Here is a 17,544-nt window from a genome sequence, read left to right as displayed (position 1 = left end):
AAGCCTTTATAAATTTAATCACATTGAAATTATCCAAAGCACTTGCTCTGACCACAATGGAATGACACTGGAAATTAATAATCAGCAAAGAACCAGAGCTTTCACAAATATATGGAGATTAAATGACATACTTTTAAATAACCAGTGGGCCAAAGAAGAAATTGCTTGAGAAATTGGTAAATATCTGAAGATGAATGATAATGAGAACACAACATATCAAAACTTATGGAATGCAGCAAAGGCAGTGCTGAGAGGGAAGTTTACGGTACTAAATGCCTATATTATAAAAACTAGGGTGGACAACGGTGATTCAGTGGCCGTTCAGTGGTGATTCACCTGCCATGCCATAGACCTGGGTTCAATTCCCGGTGCCTGCCCATGTTAAAAAACAACAACAACAGAAAAAAAAACTAAGAACGAGTAAAACTGAGGACTTAACTGCTCATCTGGAGAATTTAGAGAAAGAACAGTAAACTAATCCCAAAGCAATAAAAGAAGATAACAAAGATTAAAGTTTAAATAAACAAACTGGAAAACAATAAAATAGAAAGAATCAACAAAACCAAAAGTTGGTTCTTTGAGAAAATCAATAAATTTGATAGAACCTTAGCTAGACAAACAGAATAAAAAAGAGAGAAGGCAAAAATAAATAAATAAATAAAAGTCAGAAATGAGAAGAGGGTCATTACCATGGACCCTGATGAAATTTTAAAATTATAAGAGAATATTATGAACAACTATAAGCCAACGAACTAGACAACATAGATGAAATGGACAAATTTCTAGAAACACATGAATTACCTATACTGCCTTGAGAAGAAAAAGGTCTCAATAAGCCAATTAGACATAAAGAGATTCAATCAGTTATCAAAAATTTTCCCACAAGGAAAGGCCCAGGACCAGACAACTTCACAGGGGAATTTTAGCAAACATTCCAAAAAAGAACTAATACTGATCCTGCTCAAACTCTTCCAAAAACTTGAGGAAAAGGAACACTACCTAACTCATTATATTAAGCTAACACCACTCTAATACCAAAACTGGATAAGGATAAAGACACTACAAGAAAGGAAAACTTCAGATGCAAAAATTCTTAACAAACCCCTCTCCATGGGACCTGACTCCCAGGGGTGTAAATCTCCCTGGCAATATAGACCTGACTCCCAGGGATGAGCCAGGACCCAGCATCATAGGGATGAAAAAGCCCTCTTGATCAAAAGGGGGAAGAGAGAAATAAGACAAAAATCTCAGTAGCTAAAAGATTTCCAACAATCAGGAGGTTATCCTGGAGGTTACTGTTATGCATTATATAGATATCCCTTTTTAGTTTATGATGTATTGGAGTGGCTAGAGGGCAGTGCCTGAAAATGTAGAGCTGTGTTCCAGTAGCCTTGTTTCTTGAAGATGACTGTATAATGATATAGCTTTTACAATGTGACTGTGTGACTGTGAAAACCTTGTGTCTGATGTTTCTTTTATCTACAGTACGGACAGATGAGTAAAATATATGGATAAAAAATAGACAAATAATAGGGGGAACACAAAGGTTAAAATCAATTGAGTAGATTGAAATACTCGTGATCAATGAAAGGGAGTGGTAAGGGGTATGACATGTATGGGTTTTTTTCTTTTTTCTTTCTTTTGCTGGAGAGATGCAAATGTTCAAAAAAATGATCAGGTTAATGAATACACAACTATATGACGATATTGTGAGCCATTGACTAGAACCACGTCAAGAATGCTCTATGTCAAAAATGATTGTATGTCAAGAATGTTCGTATGGCAGTTCATTGTTCATAATAAAAATATTTCTTTAAAAAACCATTCCATTTCTTGTATATTGCATTCTGGCAGCATTTACAAACGAAAACAGACACTTTTCTGAAGAGCAAATACAAACGGCTAAAAAAAGCACATGAAGAGTTGCTCATTTTCATTAGTTATAAGGGAAGTGCAAATTAAGGCAGCAATGAGATATCACCTCACACCTATAAGAATGGCTGCTATTCCACCCTCCCCCTCTCTGCATGGGACATGACTCCTAGGGGTGTGGACCTTCCTGGCAACGTGGGACAGAGATCCTGGAATGAGCTGAGACTCAGCATCAAAGGACTGAGAAAAACCCTAGAATGAGCTGAGAATTAACATCAAGGGATTGAGAGAACCTTCTGGACCAAAAGGGGGAAGAGTAAAATGAGACAAAGTGTCAATGGCTGAGAGATTCCAAACAGAGTCGAGAGGTTATTCTGGAGGTTATTCTTACGCATTAAGTAGATATCACCTTGTTGTTTAAGACGTAGTGGAGAGGCTGGAGGGAATTGCCTGAAAATGTAGTGCTGTGTTCCAGTAGCCATGTTTCTTGATGATGATTGAACAATGATATAACTTTCACAATGAGACTCTGTGAATGTGAAAACCTTATGTCTGATGCTCCTTTTAGCTACTATATCAACAGAAGAGTAGAACATATGGGATAAAAATAAATAATAGGGGGAACAAATGTTGAAATAAATTCAGTTTGAAATAGTGGTAAATAAAAGCGAGGGGTAAGGGGTATGGTACATAGTTTTTTTTCTCTATTATCATTTTATTTCTTTTTCTGTTGTCTTTTTATTTCTTTTTCTAAATCGATGCAAATGTTCTAAGAAATGATGAATATGCAACTATGTGTTGATATTAAGAAATACTGATTATATATGTAGAATGGAATGATATCTTAATGTTTTGTTAATTTTTTTTAATTAAAAAGTTAAAAAAAAAAGAATGGCTGCTATTAAACAAACAGAAAACTTCAAAGTTGGAGATGATGTACAGAAATTGGAACACTTATTCACTGTTGGCGGGAAAGTATAATGGTGTAGCTGTGTGGAAAACAGCTGGTGATTCCTCAGAAAAGTAAATATTGAGTTGCCCTATGACGTGACAATACCACTACTCATTATATACCCAGAAGAGCTGAGGACAGTGTCATGAACAGACATTTGCACGCCAATGTTCATAGCACCACTATTAACAATTTCCAAAAGATGGAAACAACCAAGTGCCCATCAAAAGACAAGTGGATAAACAAAATGTGGTATATACATATGATGGAATATTATGCAGTAGTAAGACAAAACGAGGTTCTGAAGTATATGACAATATGGATGAACATTGGGGACATGATGCTAAGTGAAATAAATCAGACTCAAAAGGACAGACACTGTATGATTTCACTATTATGACTCTAGTAAAGGAAATCTCAGAGGTTACACTGTAGAAACAGCAGACCTAGAGGTACACAAAAGCTAGAGATGGAAGAAAGACTACCCAAGAGGTTAAATCTAAAATGCAAGGGAACAGATAGAAGTAATTAGTGGATTTATAAGTAACATTGCCATATTGAAGATGAATTTGATTGAAAGGGGATGTATAGTGCCATGTATCTCACTGATTAAATCTATAATTATAAATAAGTTCTCCCAAGAACTATTTCAATCGTTCAATAGTGGACAAAGAGTCAGTATTAGAGGAATGTTGTGGAAAACTAAAAATGAATGCCATGTGGAATGAGCTGAGACTCAGCATCAAGGGACTGAGAAAAACCCTAGAATGAACTGAGAATTAACACCAAGGGATTGAGAGAAACTTCTCGACCAAAAGGGGGATGAGTGAAATAAGTGTCAGTGGCTGAGAGATTCCAAACAGAGTCGAGAGGTTATCCTGGAGGTTATTCTTACACATTAAGTAGATATCACCTTGTTGTTCAAGATATAGTGGAGAGGCTGGAGGGAACTGCCTGAAAATGTAGAGCTGTGTTTCAGTAGCCACATTTCTTGATGATTGAACAATGATATAGCTTTCACAATGTCACTCTGTGAATGTGAAAACCTTGTGTCTGATGCTCCTTTTATCTACCATATCAACAAAAGAGTAGAACATATGGAATAAAAATAAATAATAGGGGGAAGAAACATTAAAATAAATTTAGTTTGAAATGTTAGTGGTAAATGAAAGCGAGGGGTAAGGGGTATGGTATGTATAACTTTTTTTTCTCTATTATTGTTTTATTTCTTTTTCTGTTGTCTTTTTCTTTTTCTAAATCGATGCAAATGTTCTAAGAAATAATGAATATGCAACTACGTGATATTAAGAATTACTGATCATATATGTAGAATGGAATGATATCTTATTGTTTTGTTTGTTAATTTTTTTTTAATTAATAAAAAAAATTAAACATTGATTGCTGGGCCCCATCCCCATAATACGTGAGGGTGAAGCCCAAGAATTAAAATTTTTAACAAATTCCCAGCTAATGCCAATGATGCTGGTCATTGGCCACACCATGAGGGCCATTGCTTTAGATTATGATTTTGTCTTACTATTTATCTTTGTTTTGCAAACATCTAGTCCAATGACTGTTACTTAACAAGTACTCAACTATTCTCAAATAAAAGAATGCAGGGATGAACACATTCCACTAACAGAGTAAATAAATACATTAAACAGGAAAAAAAAAATGAATGCCACGGCCAGTAGTTAACAGGAAGACATCAACAGTACCACAGCACTATCAGGGGCAACTAACTGGACAGGGGGAGGAGAGGGATAAGTGATAAATGAGCAGTTTTGATTCAATAGTTAGTAATGATACCCAATAAATGGAGAGAGCCAAAGGATATAATGACTGAAAAACATAATAGCAAATGGTGATACATCTATATGATGAAATATAGCGTGGCTACAAAAAGGAAGGTCAGTGAGAAGCATACAAAGAACTGAATGAAGTTTGGGGAAAATGTGTTGTGCAAAATAAGCCAGAAACAAATGAGCAAACATGCTGTTCTAGTTTGCTAGCTGCCAGAATGCAACATACCAAAAACAGAATGGCTTTTAAAAACGGGAATTTAATAAGCTGCTAGTTTACACTTCTAAGGCCAAGGTAATGTTCCAATTAAAGCAAGTCTATATAAATGTCTGATGAAAGGCATCCAGAAAAAGATACCTTTGTCCAAGGAGGCCGATGAAATTCAGGGTTTCTCTCTCAAGGGGATGGTCACATGGTGAACACAGTCAGAGTTCCTCTCTCACCTGGAAGTGCACATGGCAAACACAGCGTCATCTGCTAGTTTATTCTCCTAGCTTCCTTTCACAAAGGGAGGCATTTTCCTTCTTCATCTCCAAAGGTCGCTGGCTGATGGACTCTCTGCTTCTCGTGACTATGTCGTTCTGCTCTGCTGTCTTTGAATCGTCTAGCTTCTCCATTGCCGTTCTCTTTTATAGGATTCCAGTAAACTAACCAAGACCCACCTGAATGGGTGAAGACATGTCTCCACCTAATTCATTTTAAGAACCACTCTTCATCACTCAAGATCACATCAAGATGTGACTCCCTAAGTCACATCTCCAGGGAGATGACCTAATTAGTTTCAAACATAAAGTACTGAACAGGGATTAGAAGAAACGGTTGCCTTTACAAAATAGGATTAGGATTAAAACATGGCTTTTCTAGGGCACATACATCCTTTCAAACCAGCACATATGCTAAGATCTCTCACAGAAAATACTTATTAGAAAACTGGAGTCTAGATTGCAAACCCTTATAGGAGCCACATTTAGTCTGAAGTAAATTTATTTCTAGATTCTGAGACACTGAGCTGTATGTGTATCTGCTGGTATTTCTCTGTAACTTTGAGCAACTCTGTGACACCCAAGACCCAGAAATGGAGTGCTGCAGTCCTGAAAGTCAGCATAGCTATAAATAATAACATTTAAGTAACGGAAAAAGACAATGCCTTCCTGACCAAAACGGGAGAGAGAATTGTAACAAAATAAGGTATCAGCGGCTGAAAAGAGTTCAAATAGAGTCCAAAAGCTATTCTGTATGCTACGCTTAGCCAAGCTTCAGCAAGATATTGCTATCTACCATGGTTTGCCAAATCCCAAGCAAAACCATTCCTGCCAAACCTAAAGAATACTTAGGTCTCTGAGATTGTACAAAGATTCTTTGCAGTATGATTACTTTCCAGAAACTTATAGCCTCCAGATGGGTTCTTAGGGCAGATAAGTCCTGAACTCACAGGGGCCAGCATCTCCACAACATCAACTAATTCCACCTCCCATCCCATATTATTGCCAGCCCTTCCCAACATGAAAACATTAGAACGGGCATAGTCCAAATATCCCTAAAGATTGGTGGAAAGATCCAAGGAGAAGGAGGAGTTATAACAGAGAAAATTAGACTTAACAAATGAGTATGATGGCTGAATTATTATATTAATATTTCTTTTCGTCTCCAGTGTCTTGGAGCTGCTAGAAGGAAAAACCTAAAATTGTGGAACTGTAACCCAATATCAAACTCTGAAATCTGTTCTATAACTAATTGTTGCTTTGAAATTTATTGCTTTTTTGTATAATACATGTTATTTTTCACAATAAAAAAAAAGTAATGGAAAAAGAGAGTAGGTCTCAATTAGAGTTTAAAACAAAGCCAGTCTGGTTGGGTTTAAGGTGAATTAGAACGCAGGGTAAAAGATGATAGTGTATGTACTCTAGATCTTCAGCTACGGTATGAGATCAAAGGCAGATAGGTATATAATGTCTAGAACCTAAAAGTAACACAGAATCTAAATCAAATTCTCTGGATAGATCATTTAAACAACGCAAATTCCTGGAGTTCAGTACAGGAACAAGGCCTTATAATTCTGAATACCTTAATAACAAACCAGGATACATCTCAGACTATGGTGAGCTGATAATTTTTTTAAAAAGTATTGGTAAAGGCCCTTGAAGGTCCGAAGGAAAAAAAAAGTTTATATGGAACTATTTAACTCTCCTATCTGGGCAACCCCAGGTACCCTCTCAATCATTGGGGTTTCCCAAGAAAATCATGAAGCTTGCCCTTAGGAAACTTATTTCTGTAGAGAAGCTAAGACTATCCCCATAACAAGGCTTGAGAGTTATTTTCAGGAAGCCTCTTTGTTGCTCAGGTAGCCTCTCTCTTATCTCTCTAAGCCCAACCCTGCGAGGAAAATCACTATCTTCCCCAATACTTGGTACAAGCCACTCAAGGGTGAAAATCTCCTTCACAATGTGGGCCGTGACTCCTTCCTGGGGATGAGTCTGACCCTGGCATTGTAGGATCCATAATGCCTTCCTGACCAGGAGGGGGGAAAGAAGAAATAAGGCATCAATGGCTACAAGAAATCAAATGGAGTCAAGACGCTATTCTGGAGGTTCTCTTATGCAACCTTCAGTTAGATAATGCTAATTGTCATGGTATGCCAAATGCCAATCAATATCACTACTCTTAACTCGTAAGAATACCTAAGGTATGAGTTTTTTCTTTTCATTTCTTTTTCTGGAGTGATGCAAATGTTCTGAAAAATGATCATGGTGATGAATGCACAACTATATGATGATACTGTGAGCCACTGATTGTAAACCATGTATGGAATGGTTTATTGCTAAGATTTATCAATAAAAACTTTTTTAAAAAAAGGAAAACTGTAAAAAACAACAACAATAACAAAAAAAACACCTAGGGCTCTGAGACTCTATGAAGTTTTGATGCTCTAGGTTTGTGTTCCTGGAACATATAATTCCTGAGGGGTTCCTAGGTCAAGAAAATCCTGAAACTCAGGGGGACCAGCCTCTCCAAGATTATCAATTAATTACATCCCCCTATCCTTTAGTGTGTAGCCAGCCTTTCTCAAAATGAAAAATGCAGAACAGGCATTGCCCAAAGAGCCCTATAGTTCAGGAGAAGGTTAAAGGAGGAGTAGTTATAACAGAGAAAATAAGATTTAACAAACGAGTATGACTGCTAAGTCATTATATTCTTCTTCTAGCCTCCAGTGTTTTGAAGCAGCTAGAAGGAAAAATCTGAGATGGTGGAGTGGTAGCCCATGACAAACTCTGGGATCTATTCTGCAACTATTTGTTGAAGTATGCTTTGAAAATTGCTTTCTTTTCTTCACTTTATTTATTTTACAAGAAAAAATTTTAAGAAATACTTAATGCCAGAAAACTGTACACTTAAAATGGTTTAAGTGATTTTGTCATATGTATTTTTCCACACAATCAATGTTCAAAAAATGTGACAAAATGAGCACCAACTGTTGGAAAAATGATGCAGATAGGACTTGCTAGAGGCAGGGTTCCCACAAACCCTCAATTAGTAAAAAACAAAAACGCTGTATCTGCAAAGCGCAATAAAAGGAGGTATGATTGTACATAATTTCTGTAATTATAGTAATGATAAGCCAAAGGAAAATAAAAATGGCTCTTTGGGAGTTGAGGGACGCCTGCCAGCAAATAAGAATGGGCTGGGAAGCGCGTCTAGCGCTAAAGACAGCGCCAATGAGGCTTTAACTCTACCTTCTGCCCAGGAGAAAACCAGGGAGGCCCCTTGCGCATCCCCGGGATTCAGCCCGAAGGCTCGGAGTTGGCGTGGGTCGTGGGTCGGGTCGGCTTGAGTTTGGGGTGACCCTGGGGTAGTCTAGCAGACCGCCAAGACTCCGCCGCCGCCTCCTCGTCTGAGGGCTGGGGTGCCAGGAGAAGGTCGGAGTGTCGTCACTTCCGTTGTGCCCGATTTCTGCGTCCGGGTCAGGGCTACAGCCGTCGCCTCCGCCGCCACTGCTGTAGCCACAGTCGGGAGCCTGGGCCCTAGTCCGCGCCGTCCACCGAGCGGAGCCGGCAGCGTCTAGTACGACCTGGCCGTCAGCCGCACGTCGCCGGCCTGGAGAGACGAAGAGCGCGAGGGGGCCCAGGCTTCCTCCGGGGTGAGTGCGTTCCGGTAGGGGCTGGTAAGGTGGGCCTGGGCTGGAAACAGGCCTGGGGGGCGGAGGGTCTGAGTGGCGCCAGTCCACCGGCGCCTGGAGAGAGGAAGCGCGGATGGAGGGTGGGTATCCGTCGTTTAGAGCGTCTTTGAACCTGCCCGGAGGCGCTTCCCGGTCCCGCCCAACTTAGGTCCACGCCCTTGGCGCGGCTCCTGTTCACTTTTGCCACCCTTGCCCCCCACCCCTTTACTGTTTGTTTTGGTTGTGGTGCTCGGGTTGGGGCCTTCTCCCTCCCGGGAACCCCGCACCCACACACCCTGGTCTGCATGCGTGAATGGGCCACGTTGGTCCCGTGTCTATGACTGGTGACTGTCCTGATGCAGAACAAAGAAACTTGGACTGGTGCTTTGCCTTGTACCCTCGGGGAATGGACACGGAAGCGGCATTAGTAATTCCGGGACAAGCCAAGCCAAACATAGGGTGTGCACAGAAAAGCCAAGTCCCTGCCTGGATTCATATACTGTACGCTTTGTACATAAATACCCGGCGAAAAACAGATTGGGTTTCCGGGGTACATCTGATGCCACCAGGGATCAACTCTATCAAGTCATATAAAATTAAAAATTTGTTTTTTACTTTGTCACATTGCTATCGAAACTGCTCCCTTGGCTGCCAGGAACTATTTGAGTGCACAGCTTTTGCTGTGTTTATCTAGGTATTCACAATGCCCCCCCCATATATTTGGTTAACTGAATCCGTGCTAAGTGTGTGCTTTTCATCCCCACCACTAATTAATTAGGATCTCTGTTTCTCCTAACTCTTAATTTCTTTTTATTTAACTAATAAATCTTAACATACAAACATTCCATACATGACTTACAGTCAGTGGCTCATTATACTATCACATAGTTGTGTATCATTTTTTTATTATATCTGTATAATGCGTAAGAATAACCTCCAGGATAGCCTCTCTACTCTGTCTGAAATCTCTCAACCACTGAAACTTTATTTTGTCCCATTTCTCTCTTCCCGCTTTTGGTCAAGAAGGTTCTCTCAATTCCTTGATGCCGGATTCCAGTTCATCTGGGCTCTCTGTCCCATGTTGCCAGGGAGATTTTTACCCCTGGGAGTCATGTCCCACCTAAGGGGAGGGAGGCAGTGAGCTCACCTGCTGAGTTTGCTTAGAGAGAGGCACATCTGAGCAACGAAAGAGATTCTCTGGGGTGACTCTTAGGCCCAGTTTTAAGTAGGCCTAGCCTGTCTTTTGCAGGAAAAAGTCCCACAGGAATGAACCCCAAGATTGAAGGCTAGGCCTGTTGACATGGTTGTCCCCACTGCTTGCCTAATGCATAATTTCTTAATTATTTTTTAATGAAACATATTCTTACTCTAACATAAAAATTTCAGCAATTCATAAATGGGTGTTTCCTCTAAATTATAACAAAGTAGGTAGTACCTTACAAAGTAGTTTCTTGATCTTGTACATTTTCTCCTACTCTGTTTTTGTCGTTTTATAACCTTGATCTTCATAATCTCCTCTATTGCAACCCAATATTATAAGATTTAGGAAATCCAGTGGCAAATCTACTTCTACAAACGTGGAACTTGAACTAGATCAAGTTCTAGTTCAGGGGTTTTTATAGTCTATAGACTTCGCGGGACCTTTGAAGCTAGACTTATTCTGTGTAAAGTTGCAAGTGAACTGAAGGCAATGTGCTGTATTAGAGACAGTTCTGGACTGGATCTGGAAACCAGAGGATTAAACTTTGTAGTGTCAGTGCCTCATATATAAGATAAAATGGGGATAATAACACCAGTGTTTTATACCTCACGAAATTGTTGGTTGAAATGCATGTGATGATGAATGTAAAAATAATTAGTAAATGTGAAAAGCAGTGTTTGGGAAAGTGGTTCTCTTCTGTTCAGTCTGTCTGGGGTAATGCTGGTAGAATGAGCAGTGAGGGCGGAAAAGGTTTTGAGAAATACAATGTAGCCAGGTACAGTGAATCAACCTTAGTTGGTCGTAATAAAAAAATGTTTTGTTAAGTTTACATCTTATAAAGCACTGTGCTAATGTAATGTATTATTGTGATAGTAATATTCCAAAATTGTAATTTTTATTACGACCAATATTTTAAAACTGTAAGTGTTAGAGATCAGTTATTAGACTTTAAAAATTTCAGCCTCTTCTGTATGTTCTGCATTCTGATAATTCAGTAAATGTACATATTGTTCTCTTCTTTTGTGTTTGTGTATTAATGTCTATGGCAGAGGATTTGTCATCTCATGGATGAACTATTTATGCTTTGCTTTATTTTCACAGTTTGAGAAAACTCAGGACCATTCTAGTTTTTCTGTAAATTGTATGATAACATTCCTAATAGAGTATCTCATTGTACCCTTAAAAACCTGTGTGATCCTGGTTGCTCAAGTGTTTCAGCGGTAGAATGCTCGCCTTCCATGTGGGAGACCCAGGTTTGATTCCTGGACCATATACCACTCTCCCCCCCCCCAAAAAAAACAACTTATGTGTCCTCAAGGGAACAATGCCGGGTAAGCATTTAGGGATTTTCTAGAGGTGTTTCAGTGATCTTTGTAAACATATAGGCTGGTTTAAAGTATTTTCCTATGGTACTACCAATGGCCAACCTCATATGAAAAACTGAACATATTTAGAATTAAAATAATGAATATATTTAGAATTAAAACGTTTCATTTAAATGGAGACGTGAACAGTTTGCCTGAGCATTTCCTTCTGCAAACTGTCCTAATTTCAGCATAGATGATGACTACTGGCATCTATTCCAACAGCATTGTTAAACTACATAATAGTATTTAACAGTTTTTTTGGTTTTTTAACATGGTCAGGCACCGGAAACGAACCCAAGTCTCCCGTATAGCAGGCGAGAATTCTGCCACTGAGCCACCGTTGCACCGCCTATGTAATAGTATTTTTCATGTAAAATTATGTTATAGTTTAGACAGTTCTAAATATGGTCTAAATATTTAATTTTTACTTTTGTTACCAAGCTGCATGGGGAAATCCCCTTCTTCATTTGGTTGGATTTATCACCACACCTTCCCTTTGAGGCTGTGTCAGGAGGAAATCCGTAGCTCTTTGATTTTTAACCTCAATGAAGTCAGCGACTTTTTCTAATTCATCTTTATGATATCCACAGATAATTGGCATGAGTAAGGATATGCTACCACTACCACCAAACGATTACTCTTGTTGCATTGGGTTATTCTAACTAATGGCATCTTATAGTGTTAATTTACCCTTACACACACACACACACAAATCTATGAACAAAAAATGGGGAACAACACAGTTAACTTGTGAGTCAGCAATATCCTGATTTCCTTCAAAGTGGTTGTGCTTATATTATTCTTTTTTGTTAGCTTCCTGTTCTTACAGCTGCTTGATGATAAAGTGCTTCCAAGAATGGTACTCTCTCAATTGTTTAAACTGTTTTTATCTACCTAGTGTGTTATTTGTGATGAAATGATCAAGAGTAAATATATCTTTATCTCTAATCCTGGGTTATATTTAACTAGCTTAATTAATTATCCCCAAACTCTGAATATCCATGTCCATATGGTGTGTCATAGTAACGTCACATGATTCAATATGGTATTAAAGGAAAGTTGAATAAATAGGCTGAGAAAGACTTTAGGCTCTGTGTTTAGGCAGGTGTTTTCAACTGATAACTTTATTCTAATGGGTTTGTCTTGTAAAATTCCACAAGATTATATTAATCTTACCTACAGAAAATTCTATTACATGTCTATAGATTGTCACAAAATATTTTTATTGTATTTTTGAGGCATAAACAACAGAAAGCTTATTTGTGAAGTTTAATAAGCAAAATGAGCATAAGAGGTTGAGTAAAGGCTTGCTAGCAAGTGTCATACTTTACAATGAAATATTTGTTCATTTAATTATGCTAGATGTTAGAAATAAGAATGGTAGCAACTTGTAGCCACCACTTTTACTTTAGAAATATTGAATGTTTTTCTGAGTATGTAGGATATTGGAAAATGACATTCAGAGCATCCTGATATTTTTCAACACCCAGTTAAAAGGTAAGACAAGGGAATAGGAAACTTTTTCTGGTTATCAAATTTAGAAATATATCTGTTCACTTTAGAGTAACTGCCAAAGACATGAGAAAACTTGACATTGAGAACCTTAGTGAAAGGTTGTCAGTCCTTAGTGATAGAATGCTCTGGGCTTACTTGGGCATAATTCTAGAGTAATACCTTTTAAGTATTTGGGATTGTTGGCTATGATTTGGAGTTCTTTTCTACTGGTTCTGTGCTGAGTAAAAGAGGTTGCTTGGTAAGGTAATGTCCTTTTTTGTTTGTTTTTCCCACCATATAGAGAAAAAGTTTCAATGAGAAAGCAGTCTATGGAGTGATCATTGAAGATGTGTGTTAAAATTACTTTAAAACATAGACTATGTTTTGGAATTAGAGGAACTAACTGCTAAGTAAGTCAAGCTTGTCTTATTTTAAGTGTGTTTCTCGTTAATTTCTCAAGATTACCTGGCTCAGTGTTTTCCCAGAGGATTATAAGTTCCTTATTCATATATATATATGAATTTGTATATACATATGGATAAACTAAGTTCTCCAAGCAAATATGTTGGTGAGGAAAAGACAGAAGTTGCTAATTTTTTCCATGCTGACAAGTTGGATACTTGAAAACTTAAACCTTTTGGAAATGTTTAAAGCCTTCCCTTGAGCATAGATAAGAATTAAAACCGGGAAGAGTGGCTCCTAGTCTTGGTGGAGTTTGAATTTGGTCTACCATGTGAACTCTAATAACACTTTAGAAAATTTCCACAATAATTTTATTGTTGTTCTAGAATCAGTGCTTTTTCTATACCACTTTGTGTTGTAATGACATAGTATATTAGTCAACCATTAAACATGACCAAATGAGGCCATTTGTCTTATTTGATAAATGCATTTAAAAAATCATGTATAAATCAATGTAAGCCAGGGTCTGTAGTCATCAGTAACTTTGTAATATGCTTCCACTGACTGTAACAAAGGCATTATGTCAACAGGCTGGGAGATTGGGAAAGGGGTCTGGATTCTTTGTGGAAGAAAAAGAAATGTCTTCAGATTGAGTATGGTGGTGAAGGCGTGTCTACACAATTAGACTGGATTTTATGATGTGTGAATAAAACTGGGAGAAACAAGTGCTACAGAAAATGCGGAGAAAGAGATGTACCTGTTTACTGTCAGTAGGGAAATGAGAGCTGCAACCCCTTGGAGGGCAGTGTGTTGGTTCAACAGGAGGCTAGGGATGGGTTTGCCATATGATCCTGAAACCCCATTGCTCAGTATATACCTGGAGGAACTGAGTGTGGGGACAAAAATGGACGTTTGCACACTGGTGTTTCTGGCACCAGTGTTCATGATCCACAACGAATGGAGGTGACTTAATGGTATAATAATTGAAGACTGGAAGGGGAAACTATGGTGTATGCATACAGTGAACTACTGAGCAGCAACAGAAGGAATGAAGTTGTGAGGCGTGCAACTAAGTAAATGAACCTTAACAGCTATATGTTGAATGAAATGTCAGGAAAAATATATATATATTATGCCTCAATCATATGGAATAACATAAAAATTCAGTGAACTAAAGTTGAGAGGATTGGTTATCAGTTTAGGGCTTATTTTAAAGGGTCCTAGATTGTAAGCCTTTACAGCAGTCACATATATTCAAGAAGTGTAACTTTTAATTTTAAATTCTGAGATACTGAGCTGTTTGTATATAACCTGATCTTTCCTAGAAACTTTGGGTATATATGTGACACCTGAGACTCAGAGTTAGAGCTCTGAAGCTATGAAAGTCAGCAGTACCCCATACAGGAACTGTTTAAAAAGTTGAAAAAGTGATCAGACATCAAGTAGAGATATGAAGCTGATGTGAAGAGCAATAAGCTATATCAGAAGACTGGGTAAAGGATGATATCATCCACATTTTAAAACTCCAATTTCTGTGTGAGACTAAAGGGAGAGATGTTTATTTGGTGCAAGATTTATATTTTGGATAGTGCATTTCCTAAGTTAACTTGTATGGTCAGTTTTGTTGAACACCATAAGTACATAGAAGTTTGATAGAGCATGAGATTTTCTTAAGTTTGTCCAGATTAGTGCGATGCCCCGATAAATCCCAGAGTAATTTGGGCAGTACATAAGGAAGTATTTGTAGAGTCCTCTTGAGGGAATGGAATAAAAGGAGGAAATATTCAACTTCCCTATTTGGAGAATTGCTGATATCTCGCAAGCAGTGGAAATATTCAAATGAATATGCTGAGCCCTCAATCTTGGGGTTTGTCCCTTTGAAACTTATTCCTGCAAAGGATAGGCTAAGCCTACTTAAAAGTGGGCCTAAGGAAACAAATGTTAAAATAAATTTGGTAGATTGAAATGCTAGTGATCAATGAAAGGGAGGGGTAAGGGGTATGGTATGTATGATTTTTTTTCTGTTTTCTTTTTATTTCTTTTTCTGAATTGATGTAAATGTTCTAAGAAATGAACATGATGAATATATGTGATGAAAAAAGTATTGCTCTTTTCTTTCTTTGCTTTGTATATATTATATTTTACAATAAAAAAGTTTTTTAAAAAGTGGGCCTAAGTGTCACCCCCCAGGGAACCTCTTTTGTTGCTCTCATGTGACCTCTCTCTCTAAGCTGTTCGGCAGGTGGGCTCACTGCCCTCCCCCCTGCATGGGACATGATTCCCAGGGGTATAAATCTCCCTGGCAATGTGGGGCAGAAAGCCTGAGATAAGCCAGGACCCCCAGCATCAGGTGATTGAGAAAGTTTTCTTGACCAAAAGGGAGAAGAGAGAAATGAAACAAAATGAAGTTTCAGTGGCTGAGAGATTTCAAACAGAGTTGAGAGGTTATCCTGGTGGTTATTCTTGTGCATTATATAGATATCCCTTTTTAGTATATGGTGTATTGGAGTAGCTAGAGGGAAGTACCTGAAACTGTCAAACTGTTCCAGTAGCCTAGATTCTTAAAGATAATTTTGTAAAGATAGAACGTTTACAGTGTGACTGTGATTATGAAAACCTTGTGTCTGATGCCCCTTATATCCAGGATATGGACGAAAGAGTAAAAAATATGGGTAAAAAATAAATAAATAATAGAGGGGGACAAAGTTTAAAATAAATTGGGTAGATCGAAACACTAGTGATCAATGAAGGGGGGGGTAAGGTGTATGGTATATGTATTAGTTAGGGTTCTGTAGAGAAACAGAATCCACAGGAAATATTTGTAAATATAAAATTTATAAAAGTGTCTCACGTAACCGTGGGAACATAGAGTCCAAAATCTGTAGAGCAGGCTGTGAAGTGATGATTCCGATGGAGGGTCTGGATGAACTCCACAGGAGAGGCTTGCCAACCGAAGCAAGAAGAAGAGCCTGTCTCTTCTGAATCCTCCTTAAAAGGCTTCCAGTGATTAGATTAAGTATCACTCATTAAAGAAGATACTCCCCTTGGTTGATTACAAATGGAATCAGCTGTGGATGTAGCCGATGTGATCATGATTTAATTCTATGAAATGTCCTCACAGCAAAAGGCAGGCCAGCACTTGACCAGACAAGCAGGTACCACCACCTGGCCAAGTTGACACATGAACCTGAACTATGATAGTATATATGAGTTTTTTCTATTTTCTTTTCTGGAGTGATGCAAGTGTTCTAAAAAACGATCGTGGTGAAAAAAATCACATATCCATAGTTTTAAAAATAAAATAATGCAGAAGAACTTAAAATGAAAAGCATCGGTTCTCGTTCCACCTTCTTTTCTTTTCCACTGGTGTCAACCAATTTAAACTGTGCTTTTAGTATCTAGTGATACTTTATATCTCTTAAGAAATATGTATATTCTGTTGTTTTTTGAATAACTTTAGATGTCTGTGGACTTACTCTTAAGTAAGTGAACTAAATACCTACCTATTAACTCAAGACTTCTTAAATAAATACCCAAACCTCTATTTCTTATTCTGCCAACCAGAGGGAGTCTCTCTAGACTCATCACTCTGTAAAATGAGAATATTAGCATTCACACCTTCCTTGAAAAAACTAAAGTTAAAATTCATAGCCTGAATTCAAATAAGTAGTTGCATAAGCAAAGACATTCACCAAGTTCAGTGTCTGAAAACTTAATATTGAACTATACAAGAAAGGTAGTGTAGATATGAAACAAATCAAAATATAGCATAATTCATTTACCGAACAGTTACCACATAGACTTCTTTCGGTGGCTCAGGAGTTGTGGCATTGAAACTATAGAGGAAGAAATATACATGATAGCACACCCTTTTGGTTCTGCTGAGTCATGAGAATGCTTTTTACTTGTTTCCAATTTCTAGAATTAACTTCTATTCAAAAGACAGAAGAGTAGAGTGTATATTTAGGTTCTCTTAGCCCCATCCCCAGTTTTTTTAACATAATTCACAGTAAGAAATATATTTTAAATTGTAGATGAAAACAGTTTTTTTTCACTGACCAGTAGTAGCCTTACTACAAACAGTACTTATTTTTTTTAGAATATATGCATTCTGGGTGTTTTCTGTTCCAATTTTTTAATGAAAATGGTCATTGCAACCCAGTAAGTTGATTTCATGGCCAGACTATGGAGCTAAAGCCCCATGGTTAATAGGGTAGAAGTATGAATTTATGTATAAGATTATTGCACCTTTTAGCAGATAAAAAGTAAAGTGGACTATAAGTTATTAATGGTTATAAAT

General features: G+C 37.9%; 1 protein-coding gene across 5 annotated transcripts in view; it reads left to right on the top strand.

Moving 5' to 3' along the window:
* The first annotated feature begins 8,570 nt into the window (after nt 1–8,570).
* The window catches only part of BNIP2 (BCL2 interacting protein 2), a 34,275-nt gene continuing 25,301 nt past the window's right edge, over nt 8,571–17,544 (top strand). For 4 of the 5 annotated variants that reach the window (XR_013162421.1, XM_077128068.1, XM_077128067.1 and 1 more), the window contains exons 1-2: nt 8,571–8,762; nt 13,144–13,252. The gene's annotated coding sequence lies outside the window, so the exon portion shown is untranslated. The remainder of the gene's footprint in view (nt 8,763–13,143; nt 13,253–17,544) is intronic. The other variant, XM_077128066.1, reaches the window with a different exon arrangement.

Source organism: Tamandua tetradactyla, chromosome 14, assembly GCF_023851605.1.
Source record: "Tamandua tetradactyla isolate mTamTet1 chromosome 14, mTamTet1.pri, whole genome shotgun sequence".
NCBI classification, from domain to species: domain Eukaryota; kingdom Metazoa; phylum Chordata; class Mammalia; order Pilosa; family Myrmecophagidae; genus Tamandua; species Tamandua tetradactyla.
Note: the sequence above shows the minus strand (reverse complement) of the source record. Positions and strands in the feature narration are given on the sequence as shown.